Genomic DNA, 16,652 nt, shown 5'->3' with positions numbered 1-16,652 from the left:
AACCTTAAAATTAAGTACCTCAAACACGCATCTTGCACAAACAAGCAAGCCAGCCGCACTGCTCAGTTACATGGCGTGTAGACAACAAAATTTAAAATATAACACAAATTCGCTGCAAATCACGAGTAATGTCCAGAAAATTGAACAGACCCAGTTATGTACCAAAACACAAACGAGTGCCTTTGTCTCACAACAATGGACCTGAGAAATGACAAATATCAAGCAGGCCCAAAATTTTGAATTGTTAAATCGTTAATTGAACACAATATTTTGGAGGACTGTTTTGCATAACTATGGTGCTGTATCATATACTGTAACTAGCTGTGCATCATGATCAGACAGACCATTCTTAATAGGAAAAGTTTTTATTTGATTAAGTTAAACTTGGTCTATTAAAACACTATCAGTGTGCTCCTTCGTGTACCACCCGAGTAGGAAAATCAATAACTGATGTTAAATTGTAGGAACCAAGTAATACTTCAAGGTCACGCTTTCTATCGGGCTCTTTCAGAAAATCTACACTGAAATTCCCACAAACAGCAATTTGCTTTCCTTTGTCTGACAGACAGGACAACAAAGAATCCAAGTTTTTCAAAAATAGTTGAAAATTTCACAATAGAGATCTATGCATGAGCTGAAAGGTTATATTCACCTACGTTTACCATTTCCATACCTGTGACTATATGATGTTCAGACAGGCATGGTATATCTATTCCACCCTCAGTTTCTAAATCTTCTAAACAAACAAGAAGCTCATCTACTTTGTTTCTTAATCCCCTGACATTCTGATGCAATATATTAACATTGTTTTTCACTGTGCATTTATGTGAATCTTGTGACATACTAACATTATTTATCACTAAACTTTTATGAGAATCTTATGATATTTTCACATCTCTAGTACCTGCCTGTCTGAACTTCTCATTAAGCTTCATTTCAATCAATGTAGGATGATTGGACACTGATATTAGCCTAAAAAAGTACTCCTATGAGTTTATACAAGGAATGTTTAAGTATTTTGATAAACAGTACAGTGCTTGGTTGTGTGGTACAATGGTCAAAATAAGCTTGTCAACAAATGCTACCTAACATGTAAATTATATCAATAATGCCAATATGTGAGCCATGTTCATTTCCTTAATGCTATAAAACAATAGTCTACAACAGTAAAGTCACATGTGTTTCATACTCGAAATCTTACATATTTTAATAAATAATACAGACAATTTTATGTAGGCACAAGATTAATTTTTTTCGTTCATGATAAGAAATCTGTAATCAAACTTGCATATTATGATTAGCAGTATGTGTGTTTTGTACACATACTGTTACTCTTTACCGAAAACAGCTGCTTATGGGGAAAGTTGGATTTGTATATTTATTAAAGTACACATTCAAAAAATAATGAAATGTTTAAAAAAATTATTGCTTTTTCATACAGTCTGCCTGCAAATAGTATGTAACGATTTTTGTAACCGTGTTGGTCTAGCGAAAGGCACATAGCAGCCTCATAAATTTAAGAAGTGTAGCCAGAAGTGATGTCATGATCATTTGATTCGAAGTGTCAACATCATGGATCTTCAGAGTATAAAACAAACTTTGATAACTACATGTGATCAATATTCTGTAATAGCGAAAAGTGTCAACATGTCTCACTCCCAAGCACTAAACATCCCTTAGCTATTAGAGAAGAGGGTGAGAATAATCAATGAGTGCTTTGATGTTTAGTTATTATTAAAGAATCTGGACAGTCTTGGTCACATAAATTCTACCCGAAATGCCATGTTCTTTAGCAAGAAAAATTTAAACATGCTTACACCCATTAACAAACTGTTTAGTGACAATATTATGGTGTTTAAAATCTGTGATAAAGTGAACTCTCGAGAAAAATAAAGAAGGAAATTTGGAGGGCATTACCAATTATCTGTGCAGAAAATTCTCCAGTACCTTGCCACTGGTGTCTGCTGGTGGATGCAATAAATATCATAATATTATTACAGTCGAAAAATCTTTGTGCCTCTATGCATAGAAAAGAAGGAAAGACTGATGTCTTGTGAATGCTAGTTGTAACATCTAAGCTTTTGCAGCAACTGCTGTAGCCCTTATTGTGCTTCAATAAAGTGTAACCACCCATCGCCTTTATGTGGAATCACATAGAATAGGACAAGGCGACTCACAGAATGGTGAGATGATGAACACAGTACAGCTCATGATTGCCTGTGATTGGTCCACTGCCTCATAGCTCTTGGGCTGATGGTGTGATGTCTCACAAACACTAGCTGTTCCTTTACGTCTGTCAGATTCCACAAGTGTCTGTGTATGACTTAAAAACATATCGAACATGACATCAAACATGAATTGAGCCGCTGCCTTCATTATAATTCAGAAAACTGAATTTTTAAAAGCATTTTTCGACATGTATTTGATATTCAGTGTATGGTGGCTGTACTGATCTATGGCCTCTGAGGTATTCCATCATGTATGGAGGCAGAAAATGCGCCCTTGGCACTGTGATGCAGGGTGAGACAGGGGCCTTGGCTTGTCGCCATGGGGTTTGTGGTGAGGGCTGAGACAGGTCTTGTGCTGGCTTGGCCCTTTTACAACAGACTTTCAGCATTATGTGTGAGAACCGAATGGCAGAAGACTGCACGGCCAGCATTTGAGCCTGCTGGTCTCTAGAGGCAGGCATGTCACTGCAAATGTTTGTAATAAAAACGTCGGAATTGTTCCCTTTTTTCCTGCTATACTGGGTTTTCAGTGTGACTGCATAAAAACCACATGCTGTTTTTGTTAAACGTGGTACCTTGTGCTGTCAGTGTAACCTGTTTAAAGTATGATTCCTCTACCTCCACAGTGTAATTGTTACGTAGCAAGAATGAACTTTGCTTAAAAAATGAACCCTATCACCTCCACAGTGTAACTGTTACACAGGAAGAGTGTACTTTATTTTAAAAATAAACCCACACCATAACTGTTACGTTGCAAGAGTGTAGATTGTTTAAAGAAGTCAGTTACACATTAAAGTGAGCTAGATCATCCATTTTGTTTATCATTGTTTAAAGAAACAGTATATGCTAATAATAATAAATGATCCTGGACAAGGCCATACCTGTGCCAAATATCTCTTCCCTTAATACTGCTACATACTTACCCTTAAAAGGTGTAATGTGTTACGTTGCATCAAAATGTTCCAAAATATTCACGTGAATAAACCATGGAACTGTGTAAAACGCCTGAAACAAGCTATCTCACCTGATTTTGTTTTTAATTTCCTGACGTTTTAAACTGTGTATGACCTACTGTAAATCCCGAATGTTGCAATTCAGATTGAAGGTCGTCATCATCAGAAGCGCGTGTTCAGAGAGAAATGTTACAGTGGGGGAGACATCGCAAATGCTTTCAGGTGCCACTGTCAAAGAATCTCTTGTGAGCCAGTAGAAGAGCCAAGCCAGCTTCATTCCTGCCATACTGTGTGGCAACGAGCAGAAGTTAGGATGTGTGCTGAGGGGATATGGACTGAAAACAATGGTCTGGTCCACCCCCACATTACATGTTATACCTTGTTAAAGACGACATAGGTCTTCAAGTGCCTTGTATGTATGGTGTTCCGTGTGAGTGCGGCAGCATCTATAAAGGTCAAACAATTAACACTATTGTGGAGTGTTGTACTGAGAACAAGTGACATATTAAACAAAGGGATTTTGAGAAGTCAGCCATAGCTAAGCGCTGCCTAGAAAACAGACATAAATCAAAATTTGAAAAGACGATACAGTTGGCTCATGCTTCATGAAACTGGGATTCTGTTGTAAAGGATGAAACCTTCCCGTCTCCTCTATATCTCATTTGTTACGCAACCTTCCCTTTTACGATAACCTATGAAACCTTCCCTTTGGATTTTTACCTCTTGCTTAATAATAACAAAAGAAATCTTCCCTTTGAAATTAATTCTCTTTCTCAATAATAATAAGTGCAATCTTCGCATACAAATTTAAATGCTGCTTATTAAAAGTGATTTACTGATTATTTCGACGAAACATAGAATGTGTCGTCATCGTGGCCGTCAGTCGTTACCCGCAATAACCCAAAACTGTTCCTTACCTTTTTTACTGTTACTGGATCACCATCTGACTGCTACATCGAACTGCGACATGAATATTCTTACTCTGTTCTACTATAATCTATTAGCCGCTGGTGGGCTGCCATAATAAGTAGCTGTATTTATTACCAAAGCTGACGTTATTCTTTAATAGCAAAGCTGACGTTATTCTTTAATTAATTTGACTGAAGTTACGTAATTCATAGTTAAACTTTTTCTTGACAACAATAAAATTTAGCGAAGTTTTACGTTGATGGTTTTTGAGATGGATTATAATCAGTAATGCAATATTGCTGGCAAAAATTAATTATATTCTGAATGAAATGATTTTACAAACGTTCAAATGGGACTTACTTTTTACAATAATCTTACAACTAGCAAAGCGCAAACATACCTTCAGTAGTCTTGAGTTTCTCAAAAAATTAATTCAATAATATTAGTTCCTCTTATGATAATAGTTAGCTGATGTCTCTGTGCATCCGTTTATAATCTCTTGTAAATCATAGCTAGTGGCTGGCAGGCACACCGCTCCTCTCAACCTCTCGCTTCACACCTGCTACCGACTCGCTTCACATCTCGCTTATTACTGACTTCCTACGAACGCTAAAGTGCGGTCTCTCCTGCCAACAATGCTTTCTGGTGCAGACAATCCCTGCTACCATTACAAAATATATCAATGCGCGGTCTTTCCCGCTCTTTTCTTAAAATGTATCCATACGCTGTCTCTCCTGCCCTTTTTAAAATTATATCAATATGCGGTCTCTCTTGCCAACAATAATTTGGTGCTGACATTCCCTGCCACCAAAATTATTTCCAACATGACAAATATTAATTATTCCTACTTAATCCTATTAATAAAATATAAACATCTTTCATAAATTGTGGTTTGACAATAGACAAGGAGGTGGCCAAGATTAGCATAAACGGCAATAATTATAACATGCACGAAGGGTACACATTTAGTGGAGCATTGTGCTGGGCTTTGGATGTCGAGCAAAAGCAAAGATGGAGCAGGGAGGGGGGGAGAGTAGGGAGATGGGGGCAGCAGTTTGACACATGGCGCCTGCACCACATGATGACAATGGTCACACGGCGTACCTGAGCTTCTGCGAGCTGCGCAAGTCACCTTCTGCACACAAATCACTTCAGACCCATCTGATTGGTTCTAGATGCTACAGTCATGGCCACAAAAGCAGAAAACTGTGTCAGCCCCTGGCGCCCCTTTTTGTTACTCTCGATGGTGATAGCTACGATAACCATCGAAAGCTCGAGTTTTTTATTTGCAATGATACGGCTTGTAAAACGAGGAAAGTTTATTCAGGTATGCCACCACAAAAGACTCAGAGGATACATGACCTTTTCCAAAACTTTTTGAGAATAAAATTAATAATGAAACAGATAGGTAGTTATTTTTCCTATCATCTTTCTTAAGGAGGGGTCTAGCCATGGCTTACTTTAGTTATTTTGGGAAAGACATCTTGTGAAAATGGTGCATTAAATACATTTGTAGACTAACTCTGGATGTTTATAGAGATTCATTGAATATCGCACTCAAGAAATTATTTGGTTTGAAATATGCATTATAATTTATTACAGATTTTCTAAATTCATTCTCTAACGTCCACCGTTTGAAAATTAGAGTTAAAATATAACGCTTTTTAATTGTTTCCATTAGGATTAAACAAAATATTCATTACAGAACAATTTCAGAAAATTACAAATTATTCGGCACAAAAGTGATCACAACTTTTCTCACCATTTTGTGCAACATCCTTTTGGTTTCATCACTCTCAGTTCTGCATGGCATCGAGTCTGTCAAATGTGAGTGATCTGATTTCATCATTCTGAGCTACAAACTGATGATGGCCTCTAGCAGCTCCTTCTTGCCACTGGGATTCCATCACGAAACCATACGTTTCTGCCTTGATCACAAATTCTGAGTTGGTTTGCGGTCAGCACTGTTGCCAGGCCATGTTGACACACTAATATGATGATCAGCGATTCTTTCTATAGATTCCATCTCTGTGACATGGTGCACTGTCTTGCACTCATAGCCGCGCGGGATTAGCCGAGCGGTCTAAGACGCTGCAGTCATGGACTGTGCGGCTGGTCCCGGCGGAGGTTCGAGTCCTCCCTCGGGCATGGGTGTGTGTGTTTGTCCTTAGGATAATTTAGGTTAAGTAGTGTGTAAGCTTAGGGACTGATGACCTTAGTAGTTAAGTCCCATAAGATTTCACACACATTTGAATTTGAAGCACTCATAATTGTTACGCTGAAAAAAATCGTGGATATAGGACAGCAATTTGAACATTAAGACTACTTCATGGTACTTCTTTGGCGTTAACTTTGACCTTTAACGCTTGCAGACGTCCAGAGTCATTGCTTTCCATTGTGGGGTGCCAGTTGAGGCTACCCCTAAGATGCTATAGTCCAGTACCTGGTGACCTACAGAGAAGGGAAGCTCCCCACAAGATCATACAATTTTTAAAGAGATAATAATGTTACACCAAACAGAAATGTCTTATTGAATGATAATTAATAGGGATGGACCAGTAAATCATCAAAGTATGAGTACCGCACCACACATGGATATACCAATGAGAGGAGGGATCATATAACTATAACACAAGCAAGCAGTCAATAAAACAATCAGGTTTATTATCATAAAGCTTCAACATGTCACTACTCGCTGATATATGCAAATGAACATTTAATACATGTGCAAGGGGTCATAATTGTAAAATCTAACCACAGGACAAGAGGGTGAACGCAATATATGCATAATTATGACAATAGATCGTGACTACAGCCAATGACTGCACGAATGGTTAGCGGAAGCGAACTCTACTTTCGTCTACCTTTGCTGAAAATCAGCCCTCGGCACTGAGCTTGCCTACAGCTTGTCATAGCCCCATTAAGTAAACACATCCCAGTAAGCTTGGAAGCTTTCAGGTGTACAGAAAAGTAACAAGGCCTTTGCTGTGATAAAATAATAGAAGAGAAATAGCAATTAACTGGGCAGTCACTGGTACTGCTTAATACTGTCTGCAGTTATGATGTAGCACAAGACATCGACTACATTGACCCAGGGTGAGTAGATAATATCATGAAATACGTTATATGACGGTTTTATGAGATCTGCCATGTGACTTTGCATCAGCTCTCTGTTGCAAATAAAATGGATGTCAATGACGTTACGGTGAGTTTCATCTAAATCACAAGTTCATCAAGGACATTTAACTGGGCATCAGTCCTATTTCGGTCTTCTATTTCGCACACTCATCTTTTGATGAATGTCAGTCTACAATTTATTAGTTAGTCCATTCATATTTATTCTAACACTAAATCATTTACCCTGATACAGTCATAGTTAACTACATAGCACAGAACACTGAACAACAAGGATAACATTCAAAGAAGCACAATTACAGTAAGTCACATCAGACACCAGCCGCATAGTGCATTCATCGAAAAATAAGAACAACATTTATAGAAACACGTGTATAATAAATCACATCGAACAACAAAGGAATGACAATTGCAGAAACACATTTCAAAACAAACAATACATACGCAAAACGAAACGTATTACACTCGTTTTATTGTATGGTTGTGTAGCAATACAAAATTATAAATTTTTGAAGGCATATGTAAAACTTATGAAAATACAAAACTGAATACTAAAACTCTCGATAAGCTGTCATATACAGCCACTTGCGTTGCTGTGATAATAAGGTGATGAGCATTTATGTAAACAGTATCGTAATTGTGACATCATTTTAGATAATATCAGACAATAATTGACCTAACTGCAGCATGTTTTCATCATAGCTGTTCAAAATCCCAGTTACTCGCAAATCGTGACACCGCTCATGGCGTGCGTTAAACTTACTGCATGAGTAGCAAAACAAACATTAAATATCAACTGCAAACAAATTTTCAGCACTGCTGATGGCATGGCAAATGTTGGTCATTTCTAATGGCGCGTCTTTTCAGTATTCCCTGGAAACTAGAAAGAAAATACAAAACAACAAACACTTCACTGTTCTGTGGTGGTCCACTGTTCATCACATGGACTCTTTATTCGGAAGTTTTGACACACGAGAAAACACGGAATCGAAAGAGTTAGCACTTACAGTTTCAGCAGGTGCTCTCCTGAAAGCACGACACGAATCACAAGTTCAGATTAGTAGCTTGTCGAAGTGATATCCCTTGACCATCAGTCATGTACTACTAACACAGAGTTTACGTTGATAGCCGGCTTCTTTCAACAGCTTGTTTTTTCCCACATTACTGACACAGTCCTGCATAAAAAAAGTTCTTGAGTTCCCTGCTCTAAGGTTTGACCAGTCTTCATTAAGTTTGTGAGCAACAGTAAAAATGTTCATGACCCACAAATAATTGAAGGTTGTAGTAAGCATCATTAAAATGTTTATTCTCTCACATAAGAAATGAAGATATGCGGCACTATTTGCAGCAGTACTTTGAGTACATCTTAATAGCACTCAGGACTGAAACGGATAATCGAGGCAACAGGTCATGTCTGTTTACAGATGTGCAGTATCTACAAATCCAGTATAAACTAGTGGATGTCTCAGTGTATGTGTAAAGTTCCTTATATACTCGTAGATCACCACACACAGTTTAACTAATGAATCAGATCTGCTAATAGTAGATAGGTTATGTTGCCTGACAGGTCATGTTACCGATACAGGTTGGATGACCTTTGCTGTGTAGTCTCATGGACCAGAGGACAACTGATATGACGACTGTCATAATTAGGTCAGACATGCCCTATGATTCTGTGGCAGTCACTCACGTTGACTGGAGTGGGTCGTCGCTCTCGGCGAAGAACCAGCTGCCCACGCGACAGAGCTGGCATTCTTCGATAGGAATATGGCCCTCTACAGCTGATCACATCTGGGCTGAGAACGAGCCCCATTCTCTGGGCAGGAGTCACTCTTACATGAATGCATGGCGTCTATTCTTTCGGACATATCGAAAAGAACAGACACCACGCGCTCACATAATTGATTCACCTCGATGTACAATGAATCCACCACATTCAGTGCGGATGCGCAATTACGTCCGACCTCCTGTGGGTATCTCAAAGCAGCGAGCATACAGTACGTGGAGAAGGACTGAGGATACGTGGCGCTAGGTGGGAATGTGGGTCTGCCGGGAGGCTTGCCGTGACAGTCCGCACAGGTGCGATAAACGCTGTGTCCAGGTGGTGCTGTGGTTAACGCAACTGCCTAGTAAGCAGGAGATCCCGGGTTTGAATCCCGGTCCGGCAAACGTTTTCACTCTCGCCACTGATGCCACACAAAATCCTGATGCAGCTGATATCAATAGTCCCTTCCCTTTCCTTTTCTTTCTCCTCTTCCTTTAATGTACGAGGATCACTATTTTTGTAAAAATGCAGTTTTAATTCTGCATGTGTGAAAGTTTTACAGTGTGTAGATACATCCTTCCCGCTTGTTTTCAAACTTAGTTCAACCTGTTTCCGTGAGTGGCGCCGTCACAGCATGTCTTCAAGATGGCTGCTACACTTGACGTTCGTCAGAAGCAACGTGTTGTCATAGAATTTCTGTGTTATGAAAACGAGACTATGGGAAACATCCACAAGAGGTTGAAAAGGTGTATGGAGATGCTGCTGTCGATCGCAGTACAGTTAGTCCGGGGGCGAAGAGGTTACGTGATGAAAGCGGGCACGGCAATATTGAGGATTGTCCTCGGAGCGGCAGACCTCGTACTACACACACTCCAGACAATGTGCAGAGAGTTAACGAACTGGTGAATACTGACAGACGCATCACAGTGAACGAATTGTCACGCTACGTTGGGATAGGGGAAGAAGTGTTTTGCCGGCCGCGGTGGTCTAGCGGTTCTAGGCGCGCAGTCCGGAACCGCGCGACTGCTACGGTCGCAGGTTCGAATCCTGCCTCGGGCAAGGATGTGTGTGATGTCCTTAGGTTAGTTAGGTTTAAGTAGTTCTAAGTTCTAGGGGACTGATGACCACAGATGTTAAGTCCCATAGTGCTCAGAGCCATTTGAACCATTTGAAGGAAGTGTTTGCAGAATACTGAAAGTGTTGGCGTTAAAAAAGGTTTGTGCCAGGTTGGTTCCCAGGATGTTGCCAGTGGCTCACAAAGAAACAAGAAAAACGGTATGCAGCGAACTTTTGGAACAGTACGAGAATGCTGGAGATGAATTTCTTGGAAGAACTGTGACAGGTGATGAAACATGGCTCCATCATTTTTCACCAGAGACGAAGAGGCAATCAATCGAGTGGCATCATACAAATTCACCCAAGGAAAAAAAAATTCAAAACCACGCCTTCTGCTGGGAAAATTATGGCTACAGTGTTTTTCGATTCCGAAGGACTCTCGCTTGTTGACATCATGCCAAGTGGAACCACCATAAATTCTGATGCATATGTGACGACACTGAAGAAACTTCAAGCTCAACTGAGTCGTGTTCGACCACACTGGCAAAAGCAGGATGTTTTGCTGTTGCACGACCATGCAGGGCCACATGTCAGTCAAAAAACCATGGAAGCAATCACAAAACTCGAATGAACAACACTGAAACACCCGCCTTACAGTCCTGACCTAGCTCCATGTGACTATCATCTCTTTGGGAGACTGAAAGGCTCTCTTCGTGGAACAAGGTTTGAAGATGATGACTCCCTCGTGCACGCTGCCAAACAGGGGCTCCAACAGGTTGGTCCAGAATTGTACCGTGCGGGTATACAGGCGCTGGTCCCAAGATGGTGTAAGGCAGTTGAGAGGGATGGAAATTATGTGGAGAAATGAAAATATTGTTCCTAAAGGATGTATCTACACACTGTAAAACTTTCAAACATGTAGAATAAAAAATGGAGTTAAAAAATAGTGTTCATTTCTTTTGGAGTGACCCTCGTATATAAGGAATCACTCTGCAGAACGCCTCCTCCACAGCTCGCCAGTCACTCAACGCCAGGTTGCTTTCGCCAGTCAGCTGTCTCTCTGATCAGGCGTATGCCTCATCTTCACACGCAGGTCGTGCTCCTCATACAGCCAGAAACAGCATTACATAATGACATACGACATAGAACAATAAGAAAGATTAACATGAAGATCACTGCATACAGTAACCAAATTTTAAAAAAACCATCATCAGTTCATCAATACAACTATTAAATGAACGGCTCAAGGCCCTAAACACTGAAGAACTGAATAAATACTGTGGTTCTTAGGCCTTCAAATAAATATAAAATATTTATGAAGTATAGACGGACAAAACTGGGCTCCATAGCCTTACAAAATTGAAGTAATGAAATTCAGGCTCCTTGCCCTCTTGACTAAAGACAGAAAACATCTAGTGAGCAAAATGTAAGCATGACTCTATACTAATTAAATTATCATAAACCTTACTAAAGAAGTTCGGTGGAAAAAGTTTACAAATTAGCTGGCTGATACTAGTTAGTAGACATGTAAATAATGTATATCACATGCAGTTTGGAATTAGTCTTCTGAAGTATCTATGGAAGCAAAACATGCGTGATACGTAAATTATTGGTACACCCTACAGTTGACTACAATGATGACACTGTAGGTGGTCATACCCCCTGATTGTCATAATGGGCCTTCTCTCTTTGAGAATTTCGTTTGTGCATGATCCTCCACTAAAATTTTTGCTTTAATCTATGTCTCGTAGGACAGTTCTGATCTACACAAGGCTACAAGAGCATAATATCTGACGACTTAATAATGCATAAACTTTTATCATAATAGACATTACAACGGCTAAATGTTTACTTATTCTAGGTACCGCAACTGCTCATGTGACCTCGTATTACCTATTTTTTACGTTAAGATGTCCCTCACCAAACGGTTGCATCCATGGCTGATATTTACATTGCTGAAAAACTCATATCACAAAAGTGGATCGGATAGTCCCGCTTTTTAAAGTTGTTACATATCACTTGGCCCAAAGTCACACCTAACTGATCACATGAGGCCCCCTAACATCCTAGTACAGAAAATGGCACACGTCACACGCAACTTCTACACAATTTGCACCGCTTATCAACACACGCGTGATGATGTCACTCACAATATACAAGTCTTACACACTAATTCTGTATGCAAACAAATCTGACACATTAATCCTATACATGACACGAACTGTCCTCTGTCCTACTTAGAAATCTCTGCATGATATCCGTCGGCCTATTTATGCTCAAACTATAACTCTCCAACAAGTCCTAAAATTTGTCCTCCACATACATGCCTCTGCCGGCCATGCGATCTGTCTTCTTGCCAGTTGGGATAGTTCAACGAAACATGGCCGTACGATATCCTTTAACGTAAACGGATCATATAACATGCTGTTTCTCATGACCATAGCCTTACAATACTCTACTGGACGGTTGCACTCAGATCTCAAATACTTTCAGCATGAATATTCTCTCTTTTGACGTTCCTGCCGTGCTTGGGCCCAGTATTGCTCCACGCACTCCAGACGAAATTAATCATAACTTTGACATACAAGTGCTCTGACCCTCCTCGTTGTCGCAGGGTCTCCACATAGGGGTGCACACATGAAATTTATTCTTTGAGTGTATGATCATGGCAGCTGAAGAATGTGGTCAAACTGGCTGATCCAAATTTTTTCGTGAAGTTTGCCAGACTGATTCGAAAAACAACATACAATCCGGATCTCAATATATTCTCTGTGCTTAAAGCCCTCTTCGATATCTGTATTCAGTGGACTCGCGTGCCTCTGTAGTGCAGTGTTTACTAACATTTTCCTCATGCCCCTCGCATGTAAATTCCGCCCAGTTCTCATTATTTTCTTCTCTCAAGGTAGGCTTCTTATTATCCAGATTAGCTACCGCCTAGCCTAGCTACTTGCTATGATTTTCTTTGGACAGCTTCAGATCTTACTTGATTTTATTCAACATTCCCTTCAATGCTTTAACCTCCCTCTTTGTGCTGCGCACTTCAGATTGCAGATCCACGACGAAGCTGCGGCGCTCTTCCAATACTGTTTCTAATTTTGTATCTACTCGGTGTATCCTCTCGTCTAGCTTATTAAAATTTCCACCTTCAATGTGATTACACTGTCCCGCAATCTTCTTCTCCAAAGTGTCTTCGATTTTCGAAAATCGTTACGTGGTTTGTACTAAGTCCGCACTGTATTTTTCTAATGCAGCACCTTGCCTCTCTAAAGTAGTTCTCCGTTCTTCCATTGCTCTAAGCATTTCTCCACTCCTGATATTTTGCACCTATTGTGGCTTCATGATGTCTCCCCATTACACTTCACTCTTCCAGTGCATATACTGTGCATTATTTTGGATGTTTACCATGAACTTGACCTGTGTGGATTCTCCTGATACTGATTCATTGAACAACTCACGGCTCGTGACTCAGTTTTTTACCGAGTGAGGTGGCGCAGTGGTTGGTGCACTAGAGTCGCATTCGGGAGAACGACGGTACAAACCTTCGGCCACCCTGATTTAGGTTTTCTCTGATTTCCCTAAAGCGCTTGAAGCAAAGGCCAGGACGGTTCCTTTGAAACGGCACGGCCGACTTCCTTTCCCCATCCTTTGTTTCTGTACTCTACTACGGATCATTTCCGCCTTTCCTCCACCCGTCACATACTGCATTATGCTTACACAACCCTGGTATAGCAGATAAGTGAACACGAGTAATCCATATCCAGCGACAGTAACGTCACAAACGATGCGAAAGACCACAAAATAAACCAAAAACGTATTAAGCGAAAAATACATCTAGACAGCTCCAGATTCTAATACTGGCCTCGCCATTTTATATGTCCGGTACAAGATGCTGTCAAGTTACCAACCAACAGTTCTTCCATTTCTAGATAACCGAAATCTTTAAACTATCCGTGGTGGATTGATCTCAAAAATAAACAAGAGTTCGTCTCTACTTTCTCTTCTTCAGATATAGCCTAGCACATTCTTGACAATGGCGTGCTGAATGCCCGTAACGCTTGTACATTTCACAGAATTTAGGCACAGATTGGTTACGAGGCGCGCTATGACCAGTAATATTCCACTGAGTGCAGCTGGTTGGACACGAACTATCACACACCTGTTTCCCCTTAACTGATGCAGATCAGGCAGTGCAGCTTCATGCACTAGCTCACCTGAACTGCTGGATATCATAACATGTTTCGGCCAACGTACACGAACTGCTAACCAAAATTTAAACTCACTGAATATTTCCAATCGTTCATTAACTCCGCGTACATAAAACAATGCCAACTAAAAAGCTACCAGAAATACAAACACAGTTGAATACTTCCCCCTGACAACCAAATTTCTATCCCACTCTATACGAAACACAAAATCTTAACCAAAAAGAAACACACAAAAATATTTCCCCCGAAACCGCAACGACGAGAACTCGGGACAGAGATACACTTTTACTTATTGTGCTGTCAATGCAGTGCTTTGAATTGTACACAAGCATCTTGTATGTAATTTGCCGGTGAAGTCAACTCTTCAGTAAAAGCCAGGCGTAGGGTCCCTAGGTTGTCTCATCCCCGTCTTTAATCCGGTGTTTGCTGGTGGAGATTTGGTCCAGTATCTGATGATTTTCTCAGGACGCAGTTCAATAATATAGTTGAAATGCTGTTTCTTTGCCTTGCACCAGTATTGATCTGGCAGTTCTATGAGAGTTGCCCTCTAAACGTTATCCTGGCTAAGGTTCAGCCCTAGTTCTCTTATTATTCCGAAAGTGTGGTTCCATCCAAGCAGTCGTGTGCCTTTTGGAAGTCTATAAAGGTAGCTACGCACTAATTCATTTCTTGCGGTCTTGAGGTTTTGTATTTGCTCAATACATGAAATCTATGCTCTCGAACTGTCTTCTTTCTTGTGAATTGGTTGGATAACAGCTGAGATACAGTCGTCTGAGTTTCACGCTAGCCCCAACGTCCAGGATTACTATATGTATACGTCTACGTATGTTTTCTCCGGCTAATTTCAGCATTTCTGTCATTATCCGATCTTCCACAGAGGCTTTGTTATTTTTTACTAAATTTATGACCTCTTTAACTTCCTCGCGCGTGTGAGAAGAGATGTGCTCGGTGTTGGTATTAGTTGGATCTCTAATTGGAAGTCGTTCAGTAGGTTCTTTGGTATTTAATAGCTTCTGGAAGAAGTCAGCTAGGGGTTTAGTGCATTTGCTGTCATTGAGGCACAGTTTCGTGGTAACAAAGCTAGGAATTTTCTTATTCTCCAGTAGTATATTACACGTTGTCCTTTTCAGAGGCTTTTGTCAGTGATAGGTAAGGATCAGAATCGATGTTAGCTTCTCTAAGACCTTAGCATTCATAATGTCGCAATAGTTCTGCCCGTCTATTGCTGTTTGTTCGATCTGGAATTCTTTGAGCTTGCTGTCTGGGCTCCGCAACGTCTGGACCATCCTTGGGAGAAGTGTAAAGGCCACAGACATCAAGAGCAGTCCATATTTGCTCAATAGGCTGGTTAAGCGTTCTCCATTCTTGTTTGTTCTCTTATGGGCAGGATATCTTCCAACAATCTCGCGTTATTTTTGTTCTCTCTTGACCTGGACGTTAAAATATCCTAGCAGTATAATGGTGATGCAGAACCTTATCCACGGTCGCTGGTCTATGGCCTCTGGGTTTTTCCTGTTTTGAGTCTTTGACAGGAGCATGAAAATAATCCAAAGGGTACAGTAGCTGTATGAACAACATGCTTGTAGTGATTTGCTTGAAATGATATCAACCCTATTAGTGTTTTAGCTTTAAAAGTCGACTTTTGCTTCTACCGTTCGTACCACATAGCTGGAGTTGTAATGTGCAACAAACCCCTCCTGATTTATATCTCCCATAACTGATTTTGTGCTGGAAAGAGGTGCGTCAAGTTGTATTGTGAATACCATTTTTATATTATCTGTGGTTCTCTTAGGAGTATTCTGATATATTGATAGCTTGCTCTACTTTTTTCCAAATTATTTTAGTACAACTTTAGTTTCCGAAAAATTCACATGCGAAAGTAGGCACTAACATTAGTGCCATTGAAAGTAAAGAAATAAAAATTTTTGACCCCGACGTGATTTGAACACGCAACCTTCTGATCTGGAGTCAGACGCGCTACCGTTGCGCCACGGAGTCACACGGTGTACAACGCCTTCCCATTAGGGTTATACAGAATTTTATTCTTAAGTTTAAATTATGTGAACTTTATAAGGAAATTTATATCTTTATTAACATCTACTTTGAATTATCTGGTAATGAATTAATACACAAAAAATTAAAATAAAACATTGGGAAGTACATGTAGATAGTAGTTCGAAACGTGACAAAGCGGAAATAGCGTGTAGCTAGCTGATTACTATTCGAGAATATATGTCACGTGTAAATTCAATAAAAAATATTTTTACACATAAAAATACAGCATTGTGTGAAGATAGTGGTTAACATTTATTAATTTACACATTGGGATTTCGCCGCGATTTTCAGATACGCTCATATACGTATCAGAAGAATTCAGTTTACTGTGCGATATTGGTCCACA

At 40.1% G+C, this 16,652-nt stretch overlaps 1 non-coding gene across 1 annotated transcript; it reads right to left on the bottom strand.

The window, feature by feature from the left end:
- Positions 1-16,177: 16,177 nt before the first annotated feature.
- Trnaw-cca (transfer RNA tryptophan (anticodon CCA)) lies at positions 16,178-16,249 on the bottom strand. The gene has a single exon. It is a non-coding gene; the product is annotated as a tRNA-Trp (tRNA).
- Between the last annotated feature and the right edge of the window lie 403 nt (positions 16,250-16,652).

Source organism: Schistocerca nitens, chromosome 1, assembly GCF_023898315.1.
Source record: "Schistocerca nitens isolate TAMUIC-IGC-003100 chromosome 1, iqSchNite1.1, whole genome shotgun sequence".
NCBI classification, from domain to species: domain Eukaryota; kingdom Metazoa; phylum Arthropoda; class Insecta; order Orthoptera; family Acrididae; genus Schistocerca; species Schistocerca nitens.
Note: the sequence above shows the minus strand (reverse complement) of the source record. Positions and strands in the feature narration are given on the sequence as shown.